The sequence below is a fragment of the Pseudophryne corroboree genome, chromosome 6 (genome assembly GCF_028390025.1).
Source record: "Pseudophryne corroboree isolate aPseCor3 chromosome 6, aPseCor3.hap2, whole genome shotgun sequence".
NCBI lineage: Eukaryota > Metazoa > Chordata > Amphibia > Anura > Myobatrachidae > Pseudophryne > Pseudophryne corroboree.
In genome coordinates, this window is record NC_086449.1 from 37,966,099 (window position 1) to 37,981,474 (window position 15,376).

A 15,376-nucleotide genomic window follows, 5' to 3' on the forward strand; every position below is an offset into this window, starting at 1 on the left:
TCCAACCACGCGGACACAGCGGAGGCCGCGGCTGACGTAATCGCCACTCAGACACTCTGCATGCAGAAGTTCAGGGACGGCGGCGGAGGCCGCGGGAGACGCCATGCCAGGTGTAATATGGCGTTTACTGTGACAGCGTCCCAGAGTGACAGGAGAGGATACAGGAATGTACACATCAGGATAACAGATGGGATCCGGTCCTGGAGCGCTGAGCCAGCCTTAGGAGGCATCTGATGGGTAAGAAATGGCGTCCAGATACCCGGATCGTGACACCTTCATGTCAAATTTACCCTTCTCACCAAGGGTACCTCAGGTTTATGGTACAGAACTGTCACTATCAGTTCAGACGCTGCCGTATGGATGGTCCACGGCACCCCGGGTCTTTACCAAGGTAATGGCCGAAATGATGATATTCCTTCGAAGGAAGGGAATTTTAGTTATCCCTTACTTGGACAATTCCCTGATAAGGGTAAGATCCAGGGAACAGTTGGAGATCGGTGTAGCACTATCTCAGGTAGTGTTGCGGCAGCACGATTGGATTTTCAATATTCCAAAATCGCAGCTGGTTCCGACGACGTGTCTTCTGTTCCTAGGGATGATCCTGGACACAGTCCAGAAAAAGGTGTTTCTCCCGGAGGAGAAAGCCAGGGAGTTATCCGAGCTAGTCAGGAACCTCCTAAAACCGAGCCAAGTCTCAGTGCATCAGTGCACAAGGGTTCTGGGTAAAATGGTGGCTTCCTACGAAGCAATCCCATTCGACAGATTCCACGCAAGAACTTTCCAGTGGGACCTGCTGGACAAATGGTCCGGGTCGCATCTTCAGATGCATCAGCGGATAACCCTGTCACCAAGGACAAGGGTGTCCCTCCTGTGGTGGTTGCAGAGTGCTCATCTTCCAGAGGGCTGCAGATTAGGCATTCAGGACTGGGTCCTGGTGACCACGGATGCCAGCCTGCGAGGCTGGAGAGCAGTCACACAGGGAAGGAATATCCAGGGCTTATGGTCAAGCCTGGAGACATCACTTCACATAAATATCCTGAAGCTAAGGGACATTTACAATGCTCTAAGCTTAGCAAGACCTCTGCTTCAAGGTCAGCCGGTGTTGATCCAGTAGGACAACATCACGGCAGTCACCCACGTAAACAGACAGGGTGATACAAGAAGCAGGAGGGCAATGGCAGAAGCTGCAGGGATTCTTCGCTGGGCGGAAAATCATGTGATAGCACTGTCAGCAGTATTCATTCCGGGAGTGGACAACTGGGAAGCAGACTTCCTCAGCACGACCTCCGCCCGGGAGAGTGGGGACTTCACCCAGAAGTCTTCCACATGATTATAAACCATTGGGAAAAACTCGACAGGTATTGCGCCAGGTCAAGGGACCCTCAGGCAATAGCTGTAGACGCTCTGGTAACACCGTGGGTGTACCAGTCAGTGTATGTGTTCCCTCCTCTGCCTCTCATACCCAAGGTACTGAGATTGATAAGATGGAGAGGAGTAAGCACTATATTCGTGGCTCCGGATTGGCCAAGAAGGACTTGGTAACCGGAACTTCAAGAGATGCTCACGGAGGATCCGTGGCCTCTACCTCTAAGAAGGGACCTGCTCCAGCAAGGACCCTGTCTGTTCCAAGACTTACCGCGGCTGCGTTTGACGGCATGGCGGTTTTGAACGCCGGATCCTGAAGGAAAAAAGGCATTCCGGATGAAGTCATCCCTATCCTGATCAAAGCCAGGAAGGATGTAACTGCAAAACATTATCACCGCATTTGGCGAAAATATGTTGCGTGGTGCGAGGCCAGTAAGGCCCGACGGAGGAAATTCAACTGGGTCGATTCCTACATTTCCTGCAAACAGGAGTGTCTATGGGCCTGAAATTGGGGTCCATTAAGGTTCAAATTTCGGCCCTGTCAATTTTCTTCCAAAAAGAACTAGCTTCAGTCCCTGAAGTTCAGACGTTTGTAAAAGGGGTACTGCATATACAGCCTCCTTTTGTGCCTCCAGTGGCACTTTGGGATCTCAATGTAGTTTTTGGGTTCCAAAAGTCACATTGGTTTGAACCACTTAAATCTGTGGAGTTAAAATATCTCACATGGAAAGTGGTCATGCTGTTGGCCCTGGCCTGGGCCAGGCGCGTGTCAGAATTGGCGGCTTTATCCTGTAAAAGCCCTTATCTGATTTTCCATTCGGACAGGGCGGAATTGAGGACTCGTCCTCAGTTTCTCCCTAAGGTGGTTTCAGCGTTTTCACCTGAACCAACCTATTGTGGTGCCTGCGGCTACTAGGGACTTGGAGGACTCCAAGTTGCTAGACGTTGTCAGGGCCCTGAAAATATATGTTTCCAGGACGGCTGGAGTCAGGAAAACTGACTCGCTGTTTATCCTGTATGCACCCAACAAGCTGGGTGCTCCTGCTTCTAAGCAGACTATTGCTCGTTGGATTTGTAGTACAATTAAGCTTGCACATTCTGTGGCAGGCCTGCCACAGCCAAAAATCTGTAAATGCCCACTCCACAAGGAAGGGGGCTCATCTTGGGCGGCTGCCCGAGGGGTCTCGGCTTTACAACTTTGCCGAGCAGCTACTTGGTCAGGAGCAAATACGTTTGTAAAATTCTACAAAATTGATACTCTGGCTGAGGAGGACCTGGAGTTCTCTCATTTGGTGCTGCAGAGTCATCCGCACTCTCCCGCCCGTTTGGGAGCTTTGGTATAATCCCCATGGTCCTTACGGAGTCCCCAGCATCCACTTAGGACGTTAGAGAAAATAAGAATTTACTTACGGATAATTCTATTTCTCGTAGTCCGTAGTGGATGCTGGGCGCCCATCCCAAGTGCGGATTGTCTGCAATACTGGTACATAGTTATTGTTACCAAAAAATCGGGTTATTGTTGTAGTGAGCCATCTTTTCTAGAGGCTCCTCTGTTATCATGCTGTTAACTGGGTTCAGATCACAAGTAGTACGGTGTGATTGGTGTGGCTGGTATGAGTCTTACCCGGGATTCAAAATCCTTCCTTATTGTGTACGCTCGTCCGGGCACAGTATCCTAACTGAGGCTTGGAGGAGGGTCATAGGGGGAGGAGCCAGTGCACACCAGGTAGTCCTAAAGCTTTACTTTTGTGCCCAGTCTCCTGCGGAGCCGCTATTCCCCATGGTCCTTACGGAGTTCCCAGCATCCACTACGGACTACGAGAAATAGAATTATCGGTAAGTAAATTCTTATTTTTGTCATTCACAGATATTTGATATTGGATCATTTTCCTCAATAAAGAAATGAGCACGTCTATATGTATTGTCTCATTTGTTTGATTTGGTTCTTTATCTACTTTTAGGAATTGAGTAAAAATAGTTTTAGGCCAAATTTTAGTAGAAATATAGAAAATTCTGAAGGGTTCACAAACTTTCCAGCACCACTGCAAGTTCTGGAAAGTTACAGGCCTGTTTGTAGAAGAGATAAGTAATAAAAAGGCCAACAATGAATGAATATCCTAGCCCACACAGGTTTCTCTCATTATCCCCTCCCTCCATATGTGTCTTATGACCCCTTCCATATCTGTCACTGTCCGTCCATAGTTCTCTCATTGCTACCTCCATAACTTTACGCTGCCCCTACCTTCATACTGTATCTCTCCGCCTACCACCCCATAGCTGTCTCATCACCCGTGAGCAGCCCTTCCTGCACATCTCTCTTATGACGTCCTCTGTATCTCTCACTGTCCCTCAATATCTCTCTTATTACGTCCTCCATATCTCTTCATGACCCCTATATATCTCACTCATTGCCCCTCTATAGCTCTTTATTGACCTCTCTATAGCTCTCTCTCACTGTCCATGCCTGAGCCCTACTGTCTCCATATCTCCCTGCCTCCCCTCTCCAAAGTAGTCTCATCACTCCCTGAGCCGCCCTCTCTCCATATCTCTCTGTCCCCTCCATAGCAGTGTCATCACCCCCTCCCTTCTCATCTTACTGCCCCCTCTTTGTCTTGGTCATTAGGGTGTATGGGGGGAATGGTAGTGTATGTCTCAGGGAAGGGGAGGTTACCCTATCATGGGAGGAGGGTCTCATAGCTCTTGCTTTAGTCTGTGTACTCCGATGTCTATAATAAAATAAATTGCTAGTAAGAATGGTATGTACTGTGCTGCTTCATTCATTCAGAGAGTTCCTTTAGAACATGGGTGGGGAACCTTTTTACTGCCAAGGGCTATTTGGATTTTTTCAGCATCATTCGCGGGCCATTTTTTAAGTGCTCCCCCACCCATGCACGCGCTCTCTTACACATAATGGCCACAGTAATACCTGCTCACACATACTGCCCCCAGTAATGACAGACACACATAATGCCCCAGTATAGTGTCAGCAGGGCACTCACCACCACTGCAGGACTCCTGCACACATCTGGTCCAGGTCCTGAATCTGCTCCGCACCGCAACACAGCTATACCTCCCGCCCGCAGCCAGCAGAGCAGACCTCTCTCTCCAATGCTGTCTCTTCTCATCTCCCGGGGCTGTCTGCCATGCACTGCATCATGGGAGATGTAGTTTTCTCACACTGAATACAGTGCACAATGTGAGAAAACTACATTTCCCATGATGAATGTGCGGCGGACGGCTTTACACTCGGCGGCTTCCTTGACTCTGCCCATGGCCGGTCAAAATGCTTTTCCGGGCCAGATAAGGCTCGCGGGCCGGAGGTTCCCTACCCCTGCTTTAGAACTACAGTGTATATGTCCACACAGTCTGTTAGCTGAAGTGTAAGAACACATAACCTCTGCATACCAATCCCAATTTCTAACGCAGTAGTTTTTCAACCAAATGGTGCTGATTCTGAGTCAGACGCAAAGGGACTGTGTTTGCAGGCAGCCCTAATTACTTCCTTATACTAATGCAAGATTCCGGTCACCTAATGTGAGGATCCGCGTGTCTGCAAATGGAAAGCCGCGCCACCCACTGATGTTACCCCAACAGCTGAAACGGGTATCGGTCATTAGGGTGACAGTACAAAGGGTGACCGTGTCTCGGTCAACTTGCACAAGAAATGTTATAGAAGCGAAAAAAATTGTGGAAAAAACATGTCAACCAAATGCATGACTACCAATAGTGGTCGGTTGTCCTATTGCCTGTCGACCTAAACACCGGATACACCCGTCATTAGTATGTGCACTTGCACCAACTCTATGCTAGTGGCAAGAAGTGTGTCACAAACAGAAGTATCCTCGCCGTGCGTGGGACTCAATCGCACAAAGCTTTAGATGCATGCCCACAACATACCCATGACATCGGGGTAGTTCCGTGCGATTGCATTCTCGCACAATTCCCGATATGAAACGTCCAATTTCATGAGTAGTGTGGACATGCACCACTTGTATCCGTGCACAGAGATCTGTCCAACTAAGAATCTGCTCTTATATGTAGAAATATTAGGATAATATGCAAAATGATAAAGTAGGCTAACGCGTTTCATTGCTGCGATGCAATCTTAGGAGAGGCTGCACCTTTCCTCATATGGCATTTCTAATTTCAAGCAATTGACTTCCAGTTTGTTATTTTATAATAATAATGATGCATTCATACAGATTTACCATTTAGGGGAGAAAAAGAAATAAAAACACACTGGCAGTGATGGGATTCGAACCCACGCCTCCAGAGAGACTGGAGCCTAAATCCAGCGCCTTAGACCGCTCGGCCACACTACCAACTCACTGCTCAGGCAATTTTCTACTTCTATGTAGATAACTTTACAATGATTTACCATGTAATCCATGAACATTAAATCAGTGGATAGTTTATAAAATGTTCCACCCACAAGGTTAAATGATCATTTAAAGGACATGCTAAGTAAATACATACAACAATGGCACTAATAGTGTAACAGAACCCGGAAATAAAATAACGTTACACAGACTTACCTGGAGCGTCACTGCTGGTTTTCTACATGTAAAGGCTTCTCATCTGAGTACTTTTTGCAATATATTTACCATGTGCCCCTCTGTGAGATAGGTAAATGCAATTAACAAATGTCTGGAAGTCGCTCCCTTGCCCCAAACTCCTCACACACACACACTCACACATTATATTAATATTATCACACACTTTATATTGGCTGCCCACCCCCAAATCACATCACTGACAGCTCCACCCCCTTTATGTCAGATGTCTTTGGACAACCAAGGCAGCACCTACCTCTCCCCACCTTCTGCACTACAATTTGCCATATTGGCCTCCAGGGGTCTTCATCAGGCCAGCAGTCTACTGGGACTCTGATGTACGGGAGCCAGCAGTGCCACCCTCAGCAAGTGGTGACCCTAGGCATGTGCCTTATGTGCCTAATGGGAAATCCACCATTGGACCCTGCAGTGTATTCAACACACTTGTGGTGCTGGGAGTATTTACACATTATACCTTTTAATAACATCTCCAGCATACATTACTGACCATTTGGCCCCAACAAACCTTAATCCGGCCCTGCTTCCCATGCCGGTATAACTGTGGATACAGGATTGGCGTGCAAGTTTATTATCAGATAAATTTTTTCTCATAAGACTCAATTGATCAGTCTGGTAAATTAATTTTACTTATCAATGTTTTCACGCTCCGGACTGACCTTTTATTTAGTCCAAAATGAAATGTAGGCTCTGCTGAGATTCGAACTCAGGATCTCCTGTTTACTAGACAGGCGCTTTAACCAACTAAGCCACAGCGCCACATGGTGGTGCAACGCTATTTTGTAATTTTTGTTTATTGTTGCCTGTATCATTCTGGCCTGCTAGAACTTTTGATAAAACATTTGAAAACTTTTTTTTTTAAAGACAACAAAGTGACATCCAATTTAATTAAAATTGTAATGATGACAATATTATTTGTTAAGTGGGGGGGAAAAAAAGACATGTCAGCGGTGGGATTTGAACCCACACCTCCAAAGAAACCAGAGACTTTATCCAGCACCTTAGACTGCTCATCCACCGTAACAGTCATGACCCTTAGTTCTGATCTCATTCTATGATAATACTGCTGTCCATTTCTCTTAAAATATGATGAGGCCCAAGTTTCAAGAATTGCATTTGCAATGTGATCTGGGCGCAAGATGTGACTCTTACAGCCAGATGTGTGACCGAGCACTTGTGTTGTGCTCATTGTGGTGCAGGGGCTCCTGCTCATTCGCAGGTCCGCTGACCAGAAATGCGCGCCGACCGTTTCAGGGGAGGGTCTTCAGGCTAATTATGCAATCTGTGTCCCATAGGCTTTGAACATGAGGAGAATGTTCTGAGGAGATTGTCCAGCCCTTGATATATTTAAAAGTTTTCTATATATGTTGCTAATATTTATTATTACAGGTCGAGTATCCCATATCCAGAATGCTGGGGACCGGTAGTATTCCGGATATTGGATTTTTTTGGATAATGGAATCTCCAGTCCGGGGGTCGTCACTGGTGGTCGGTGGAGGTCCGGCGCTCAGTGTGGTGGGTCCAGCAGTCGTCACAGATGGTCCAGGTGTCATTGTGGGGGTCCGGGAGGGTCCATGGCAAAGTCAGCGGGGATCCAGCATGCACTATAGGGAATGGCTGCAAATAAAACTCCCCCGCCTCCAGCCATTGGTCACTGTAGTAGTGACATCATGACGTCGAGGCATGTCATGACATCACTAAAGGTCCGTAATATCCCGGTATTCTGAATATTCCGGATAACGGGTTTCCGTAAAACCGAGACCCGACTTATACATTTATTTTAGTAGTTTTAAACACTGATTTTGTGCATGCATTCTCTTTGGTGAAACAGATTATATGTTTCTTAGGCAAATCAGAGTTGCCTTTTAGGAGCAGCATCAATCTGCTTATACTTAGGGGATTATCAGTTCTAATTAACTATATTATACTATTTTGTATTTATAGAACTTGCGCCTGATTTTATTTTATTTTTTAATTTTAATCTGTCAAACCCTCTGTCCACAAGGAGGTCAGAGGAGAGGAACCAATTTGCAGAGACCAAGTGATTACACCTAACGATTCACTGACAGGTCACCATACAATTAGTACATACAAAGGTTTACATGAGGTCTAATATCTTGTAACTGATCCATATGATACCACCACCACCACCACCCCCGTGTTTCATAGATGGTATGAGGGTTTTATGCTGGGCAGTGTTCTCCTTTCTCCAAACATAACGCTTCTCATTTAAACCAAAAAGTTCTACTTTGGACTCTTCTGTCCACAAAATATTGTCCCAATAGTCTTCTGGCTTGTCCAGGTGATCTTTAGCCAACTGCAGAGGGGCAGCAATGTTCTTTTTGGAGAGCAGTGGCTTTCTCCTCGAAATCCTGTCATGCACACCATTGTTCAGTGCCCTCCTGATGGTGGACTCATGAGCTGATGTGAGAAAGGCCTTCAGTTGCTTAGAGGATACCTTGGGGTCCTTTGTAATCTTGGGAACTTTTAGACGCCTTGCTCTTGGCATGGTCTTTGTTGGTTGACCACTCCTGGGAGGCTAATAAAGGTCTGGAATTTCCTCCATTTGTACACAATCTGTCTGACTGTTGATTGGTGGAGTCCAAACTCTTTACAGATGGTTTGTAACCTTTTCCAGCCTGATGAGCATCAAGAACTCTTCTTCTGAGGTCCTCAGAAATCTCCTTTGTTCGTGGCATGATACACTTCCACAAACATGTGTTGTGAACATCAGACTTTGATAGATCCCTGTTCTTTCAAAAAGACAGGTTGTCCGCTCACACCTGATTGTCATCCCATAGATTGAAAATACCTGACTCTAATTTCACCTTCAAAATATCTGCTAACCCTAAAGGTTCACATATTTTTGCCATTCACAGATATTTGATATTGGATCATTTTCCTCAATAAAGAAATGAGCACGTCTATATTTTTTGTCTCATTTGTTTGATTTGGTTCCTTACCTACTTTTTGGACTTGTGTGAAAATAGTTTTAGCCCAAATTTCAGCAGAAATATAGAAAATTCTGAAGGATACACAAACTTTCCAGCACCATTGTAAGTTCTGGAAAGTTACAGGCCTGTTTGTAGAAGAGATAAGTAATAAAAAGACCAACAATGAATGAATATCCTAGCCCACACAGGTTTCTCTCATTATCCCCTCCCTCCATATGCGTCTTCTCACCCCTTCCATATCTGTAACTGTCCGTCCATAGTTCTCTCATTGCTACCTCCATAACTTTATCACTGCCCCCTACCTTCATACTGTATCTCTCCGCCTATCACCCCAATAGCTGTCTCATCACCCGTGAGCAGCCCTCCCTGCACATCTCTCTTATGACGTCTTCTGTATCTCTCACTGCCCCTCAATATCTCTCTTATTACATCCTCCATATCTCTTCATGACCCCTATATATCTCACTCATTGTACCCTCCATAGCTCTTTATTGTCCACTCTATAGCTCTTTATTACCCTCTCTATAGCTCTCTCACTGCCTGAGACCCACTTTCTCCATATCTCCCTGCCTCCCCCCTCCATAGTAGTCTCATCACCCCCTGAGCCCCTCTCTCCATATCTCTCTGTCCCCTCCATAGCAGTTTCATCACCCTCTGAGCTCCTCTCCCCATATCTCTGTCCCCTCCATAGCATTATCATCACCCCCTGTGCCCCCTCCCTTCTCATCTTACTGCCCCCTCTTTGTCTTGGTCATTAGGGTGTGTGGGGGGAATGGTAGTGTATGTCTCAGGGAAGGGGAGGTTACCCTATCATGGGAGGAGGGTCTCATACCTCTTGCTTTAGTCTGTCTACTCCGATGTCTATCATAAAATAAATTTCTAGTAAGAATGGTATGTATTGAGCTGCTTCATTCATTCAGAGAGATCCTTTAGAACATGGGTGGAAACCTTTTTACTGCCAAGGGCCATTTGAATTTTTTCAACATCATTCGCGGTCCAACTTATAAGTGCTCCCCCACCCATGCACGTGCTCTCTTACATATAATGGCCACAGTAATACCTGCTCACACACACTGCCCCCAATAACGACAGACACACATAATGCCCAAGTATAGTGTCAGCAGGGCACTCACCACCACTGCAGGACTCCAACCAACCAAATGCATGTCAGCCAATAGTGGTCGGTTGTCCTATTGCCTGTCGACCTACAGACCGGATACCACCATCATTACTATGTGCATTTGCACCAACTCTATGCTAGTGGCAAGAAATGTGTCACACACAGAAGTATCCTTGCCGTACGTGTGACTCAATGGCACAAAGCTTTAGATGCATGCCCACAACATATAGATGACATCGGGGTGCGATCGCATTCTCACCCAGTTCCCGATATGAAACTTCCAATTTCATGAATAGTACGGACATGCACCATTTGTATCCGTGCACAGAGATCTGTCCAACTAAGAATTAGCTCTTACTGTATGTGTAGCGAAATCAAGTTTATAAGCAAAATGATAAAATAGGCTAACGCGTTTCATTGCTGCCATGCAAACTTAGCAGAGGCTGTACCTTTCCTCACACGGCATGCCTAATTTCAAGTAAATGGCTTCCAGTTTGTTATTTTATAATAATGATGCATTCATACAGATTTACCATTTAGGGGAGAAAAAGAAATAAAAACACACTGGCAGTGATGGGATTCGAACCCACGCCTCCAGAGAGACTGGAGCCTAAATCCAGCGCCTTAGACCGCTCGGCCACACTACCAACCCACTGCTCAGGCAATTTTCTTCTTCTGTGTAGATAACTTTACAATGATTTACCATGTAATCCATGGACATTAAATTAGTGGATAGTTTATAAAATGTTCCACCCTCAAGATCGAATGATCATTTAAAGGACATGCTAAGTAAATACATACAACAATGGCACTAATAGTGTAACAGAACCCAGAAATAAAATAACATTACACAGACTTACCTGGAGCATCACTGCTGGTTTTCTACATGTAAAGGCTTCTCATCTGAGTACTTTTTGCAATACATTTACCATGTGCCCCTCTGTGAGATAGGTAAATGCAATTAACAAATGTCTGGAAGTCGCTCCCTTGCCCCAAACTCCTCACACACACACACACACATTATATTAATATTATCACACACTTTTATATTGGCTGCCCACCCCCAAATCACATCACTGACAGCTCCACCCCCTTTATGCCAGGGTGTCTTTGGACAACCAAGGCAGCACCTACCTCTCCCCACCTTCTGCACCACAATTTGCCATAGTGGAAAAGGAAATAAAAGGGAAACATACGGCCTCCAGGGATCTTCATCAGGCCAGCAGTCTCCTCGGGCTCTAATGCATGGGAGCCAGCAGTGCCACCCTCAGCTAGTAGTGACCCTAGGCATGTGCCTTGTGTGCCTAATGGGAAATCCACCATTGGACCCTGCAGTGTATTCAACACATTTGTGGTGCTGGGAGCATTTACACATTATACTTTTTAATAACATCTCCAGCATACATTTCTGACCATTTGGCCCCAACAAACCTTAATCCGCCCTGCTTCCCATGCCGGTATATCTGTGGTTACAGGGTAGGCCTGCAAGTTTATTATCAGATCATTTGTCCTTACAAGACTCAGTTGATCAGTCTGGTAAATTAATTTTACTAATCAATGTTTTCATGCTCCAGACTGATTTAGCCCAAAATAAAATGTAGGCACTGCTGAGATTTGAACTCAGGATCTCCTGTTTACTAGACAGGCGCTTTAACCAACTAAGCCACAGCACCTGCCGGCTGTTTGATCTTTGCAAAAAAAAAAAAATTAAATTGTTGTCTTTTTCATTCTGGTCTTCTAGAACCATTGAGAAAATATTTGCAGCTTTTTTTTTCAATGACAATAAAGTGACATCTTTATTTAATTCAAATTGTAATGAAGACAATATTATTTATTAAGTGGGGGAAAAAAAAAACCTTGGCAGCGGTGGGATTTGAACCCACGCCTCCGAAGAGACTGGAGCCTTAATCCAGCGCCTTAGACCGCTCGGCCACGCTACCAGCTGTGAATGTTGATCCTGGTCTCACTCCATGTGTTGTGGGTCTATGATAGGGCTGCTATCCATTTCTTAAAAAAAATGATGAGGCCCAAGTACAGGGTGATTCAAAAGTTGCAGTACACCCTTGTCTTTTGTTTCAAAAACTGTAATTGAATAGGGAAAACTGAATATTCCGGATAATGGGTCTCCGGACAACCGAAACCCGACCTATATATTTATTTTAATAGTTTTGAACACTGATTTTGTGCATATGTTCTCTTGAATTGGGAATGATTGACAGGCGGTCATGAGACCACTGGTCAGAATACCGACGGCGGGATCCCAGCTGTCGGATGGCTAGCAGGGGGGTGAGTGGAACAAAGCACCTTGCGGTCTCGGTGGCTCACTGCGCTCACCACAGGTTATATTCCCTCTCTATGGGTATCGTGGACTCCCACGAGCGGGAATAGTCCCTGCTGTTGGTCGACATGCCAGCCATCGAGATTTTTAGATGCTGAGATCCCAGTGTTGGGAGGAGTGGGGACCCCTTAAATCAAGGACCCTACGCATTTTTTTCTTGATTTTAACCCATTCCCACCCCTTCCCACTGAAAACCATGCTCTGATCTCTCCATATTATTTTAGTCAGTTAAAAAAAATATATTCTTTTAAAAAATATATAAATAATACTTGTGTCTCCTAATAGACAAACCAAGTACATAATCCCTTCTAATATAAATAGATATGTTATTAGCAATAAAAAAAACACCAAAAAAAAACATGTTTTTAAAAATTTTACGCAATTATGGTAAATTAGGGTTAGGTTGCAATAAGGGTTAGGGTAAACTCTAAAGAGGGGTACTCACTGAGCGATCGCTGCTTAAAATCTATGCAATCTGACTAGATTGCTTAGATTTTAAGCAGCGATCACTTCGTGTGTACCCCTCTCAGCGATAGCGATGAGCAGCCCCGCGCATCGCTATCGCTGGTGCTAGATTGGCCTGTCTAGCAGGTCGCTCACTTCACCCGCTGGGTGAAATGAGTGCCCCCCATCTCCCCCCGCACGCTCAGCACACATCGCGCTGTGCTGAGCGGGGGGAGAGATGTGTGCTGAGCGAACCGCTCAGCGCACATCTCTCCCCAAATCGGCCCGTGAATACGGCCCTTAAGCTAAAACAGTACTGTTTACATTCTGACAATCAGTATATCATGCAGTGCTTTAGGACACCACACCACTGTCTTCTCCTATTTGTTTCCCACCTATTTTTTAGTAGTCTCATGAATGACAGACCTCCATCCTATTTTACATAGATTATAGCAGTTTAAAAAGAGCATATTTACATATAACATTATTGCTTAATAAATACTAATCGATCAGTCTGGTTTATGAATTCTATTGTTGTTAACAATTATTATACGCTCAGCACTGACCACCATTGCTTTATCTGTAAAATGTAGGCACTGCTGAGATTCGAACTCAGGATCTCCTGTTTACTAGACAGGCGCTTTAACCAACTAAGCCACAGCGCCAGATGGCCACCTACAAAGCTGTGTTTTATTTTTATTTTTTATATTATTATCCTGCTTCGCGTCACTGTTATCATCTAGTTATGCTAAAGAACGAGAGGTAGAATCTGACTGGCCATCATGGACAGTGCCTGCAATTGGATTAGAGAAAATTGTCCTAGAAAAAATAAAATTGTACCAACCACGCTGTGAACAGGATTTGAACCTGTGCGGGAAAACCCCATTGGATTTCAAGTCCAACGCCTTAACCACTCGGCCATCACAGCTGACAGATAACTGACAGCAATAACTACCCAACAAGAGCAGGAAGAAAAAGAAGAAAAAGAGGGAGGTGGGGGGAGAAGAAAACAAAGAAGAAAAAGAAGAAGAAAAAAAAGAAGACGAAAAGAAAGAAGAAAAAAAGAAGAAAAAGAAGAAGGAGAGAAGGAGAAGGAGGAGGATCCAGGTGAGGCAGCCATTTTAGGCTCACTACTGTACATAGGATCACACTGAGCAGAATAGGAAATGCCTGGAACAGTTGACACATAATGGTTGGCAGGCACAGGCGTGCGCAGAGACTGACTGGCGGGTGCCGCTCCGGACTTCCCCCCCTCCACGGCATTATAGTGTTCTCTCACCTCCCCTGTCCTGGATATAGACTGCTCACCTGGTCCGCTCACCTGGGCCGCCCAGGTGGGCAGTTTATATCTAGGACAGGGGAGGTGAGAGAACACTATAATGCCGTGGAGGGGGGGGAAGTCCGGAGCGGCACCCGCCAGTCAGTCTCTGCGCACGCCTGTGTTGGCAGGGGCACATCTAGAAAGGAGGAGGCCCGTGTGCTGGCTTCATCTGGGTCCCCTTCTCTCTACCCAGCTGCGCCATAGCTCTGGGAACTAGGGTCCCTAGAGGACCCTAGTGCTGTACACAGATCTCTTGGAAAATGGTGCGGTGTCCATTTTCCCAGTGATTTTCCTACTGCACATGCGCGAAACACCGGGAAAATGGCGCTGCACCATTTTCTCAGTGATTTCAGCAGCACTGCTTCAGCGGACTCTGGATGGTGAGTATTAAAAATAAAGTGTGCAGGGTGTGCGGTGTGGGCCCCCCTGTACCCCGGGGGCCCGTGTGCAATGCACACTCTGCACCCATTATAAATATGCCAGTGATGGGGGGGGGATAACAATATTGGGTGAGATTTTTGCAAGATCATCAGAACTATGCATTATTCATTAAACTACACAAAGGAGTTGGACGCGCTATGTTGATAATTCCAATGGCTGCGACATTAGAGTATTCTCACAGTCACGCTGAGTACAAAGAGGTCTATTCATGAAGCAGTGAAAAGAGTGGAGAAGTGAGCCAGTGGAGAAGTTTCCCATGGCAACCAATCAGCTGCTCCGTACAATTGTACAGTATGCAAATTATGAATGTTACTTCAATGCTGATTGGTTGCCATGGGCAACTTCTCCACTGGCTCACTTCTCAACACTTTTCACTGCTTCATGAATAGACCCTAAAGACTGAATCTGGCATAATGTGCAATAGGAAAAACATGGAAACAAGACTGACAAGGATAAAACTAATAGTGACTAATAAGACACACACTGCATAAGTACATTCCTTGTGTAGCTATGTGCTATTGTAGACTCTACAAGTAGTATTATTCTCTCCTATCAGTAGCATTGTCACGAATAAGAGGAACGTCTCTCCGGGAAGGCTGAACAGAATGACCGGGCGGGGAGTGTCAGGCCCGGGCAGATGGTGCGGAGGACTTGATTGGAGGACTAGGTGCATATGTAAGGAAAATGCTGTAACTCCTGCCTTGCTGGAATGCACACCAGAGAAACTGCAGGAAGGGTTTGTCAGAGACTGTTCTCCACGTGCTGGCTGCTGTCCCCGGCTCCTGCAGTCGCACCTATACTGTACCTGGAGGAATACCGAAA

The 15,376-nt window shown here is 45.7% G+C and overlaps 7 non-coding genes across 7 annotated transcripts; all 7 read right to left on the reverse strand.

The window, feature by feature from the left end:
- Nucleotides 1-5,605: 5,605 nt before the first annotated feature.
- On the reverse strand, nt 5,606-5,687 carry TRNAL-UAG (transfer RNA leucine (anticodon UAG)). The gene has a single exon. It is a non-coding gene; the product is annotated as a tRNA-Leu (tRNA).
- Nucleotides 5,688-6,621: 934 nt separating this feature from the next.
- Nucleotides 6,622-6,695, reverse strand: TRNAT-AGU (transfer RNA threonine (anticodon AGU)). Its single transcript has one exon. It is a non-coding gene; the product is annotated as a tRNA-Thr (tRNA).
- Nucleotides 6,696-10,575: 3,880 nt separating this feature from the next.
- On the reverse strand, nt 10,576-10,657 carry TRNAL-UAG (transfer RNA leucine (anticodon UAG)). Its single transcript has one exon. It is a non-coding gene; the product is annotated as a tRNA-Leu (tRNA).
- A 952-nt stretch (nt 10,658-11,609) lies between these two features.
- Nucleotides 11,610-11,683, reverse strand: TRNAT-AGU (transfer RNA threonine (anticodon AGU)). Its single transcript has one exon. It is a non-coding gene; the product is annotated as a tRNA-Thr (tRNA).
- Nucleotides 11,684-11,868: 185 nt separating this feature from the next.
- Nucleotides 11,869-11,950, reverse strand: TRNAL-AAG (transfer RNA leucine (anticodon AAG)). Its single transcript has one exon. It is a non-coding gene; the product is annotated as a tRNA-Leu (tRNA).
- Nucleotides 11,951-13,383: 1,433 nt separating this feature from the next.
- TRNAT-AGU (transfer RNA threonine (anticodon AGU)) lies at nt 13,384-13,457 on the reverse strand. Its single transcript has one exon. It is a non-coding gene; the product is annotated as a tRNA-Thr (tRNA).
- A 181-nt stretch (nt 13,458-13,638) lies between these two features.
- On the reverse strand, nt 13,639-13,720 carry TRNAS-UGA (transfer RNA serine (anticodon UGA)). The gene has a single exon. It is a non-coding gene; the product is annotated as a tRNA-Ser (tRNA).
- Nucleotides 13,721-15,376: the final 1,656 nt, after the last annotated feature.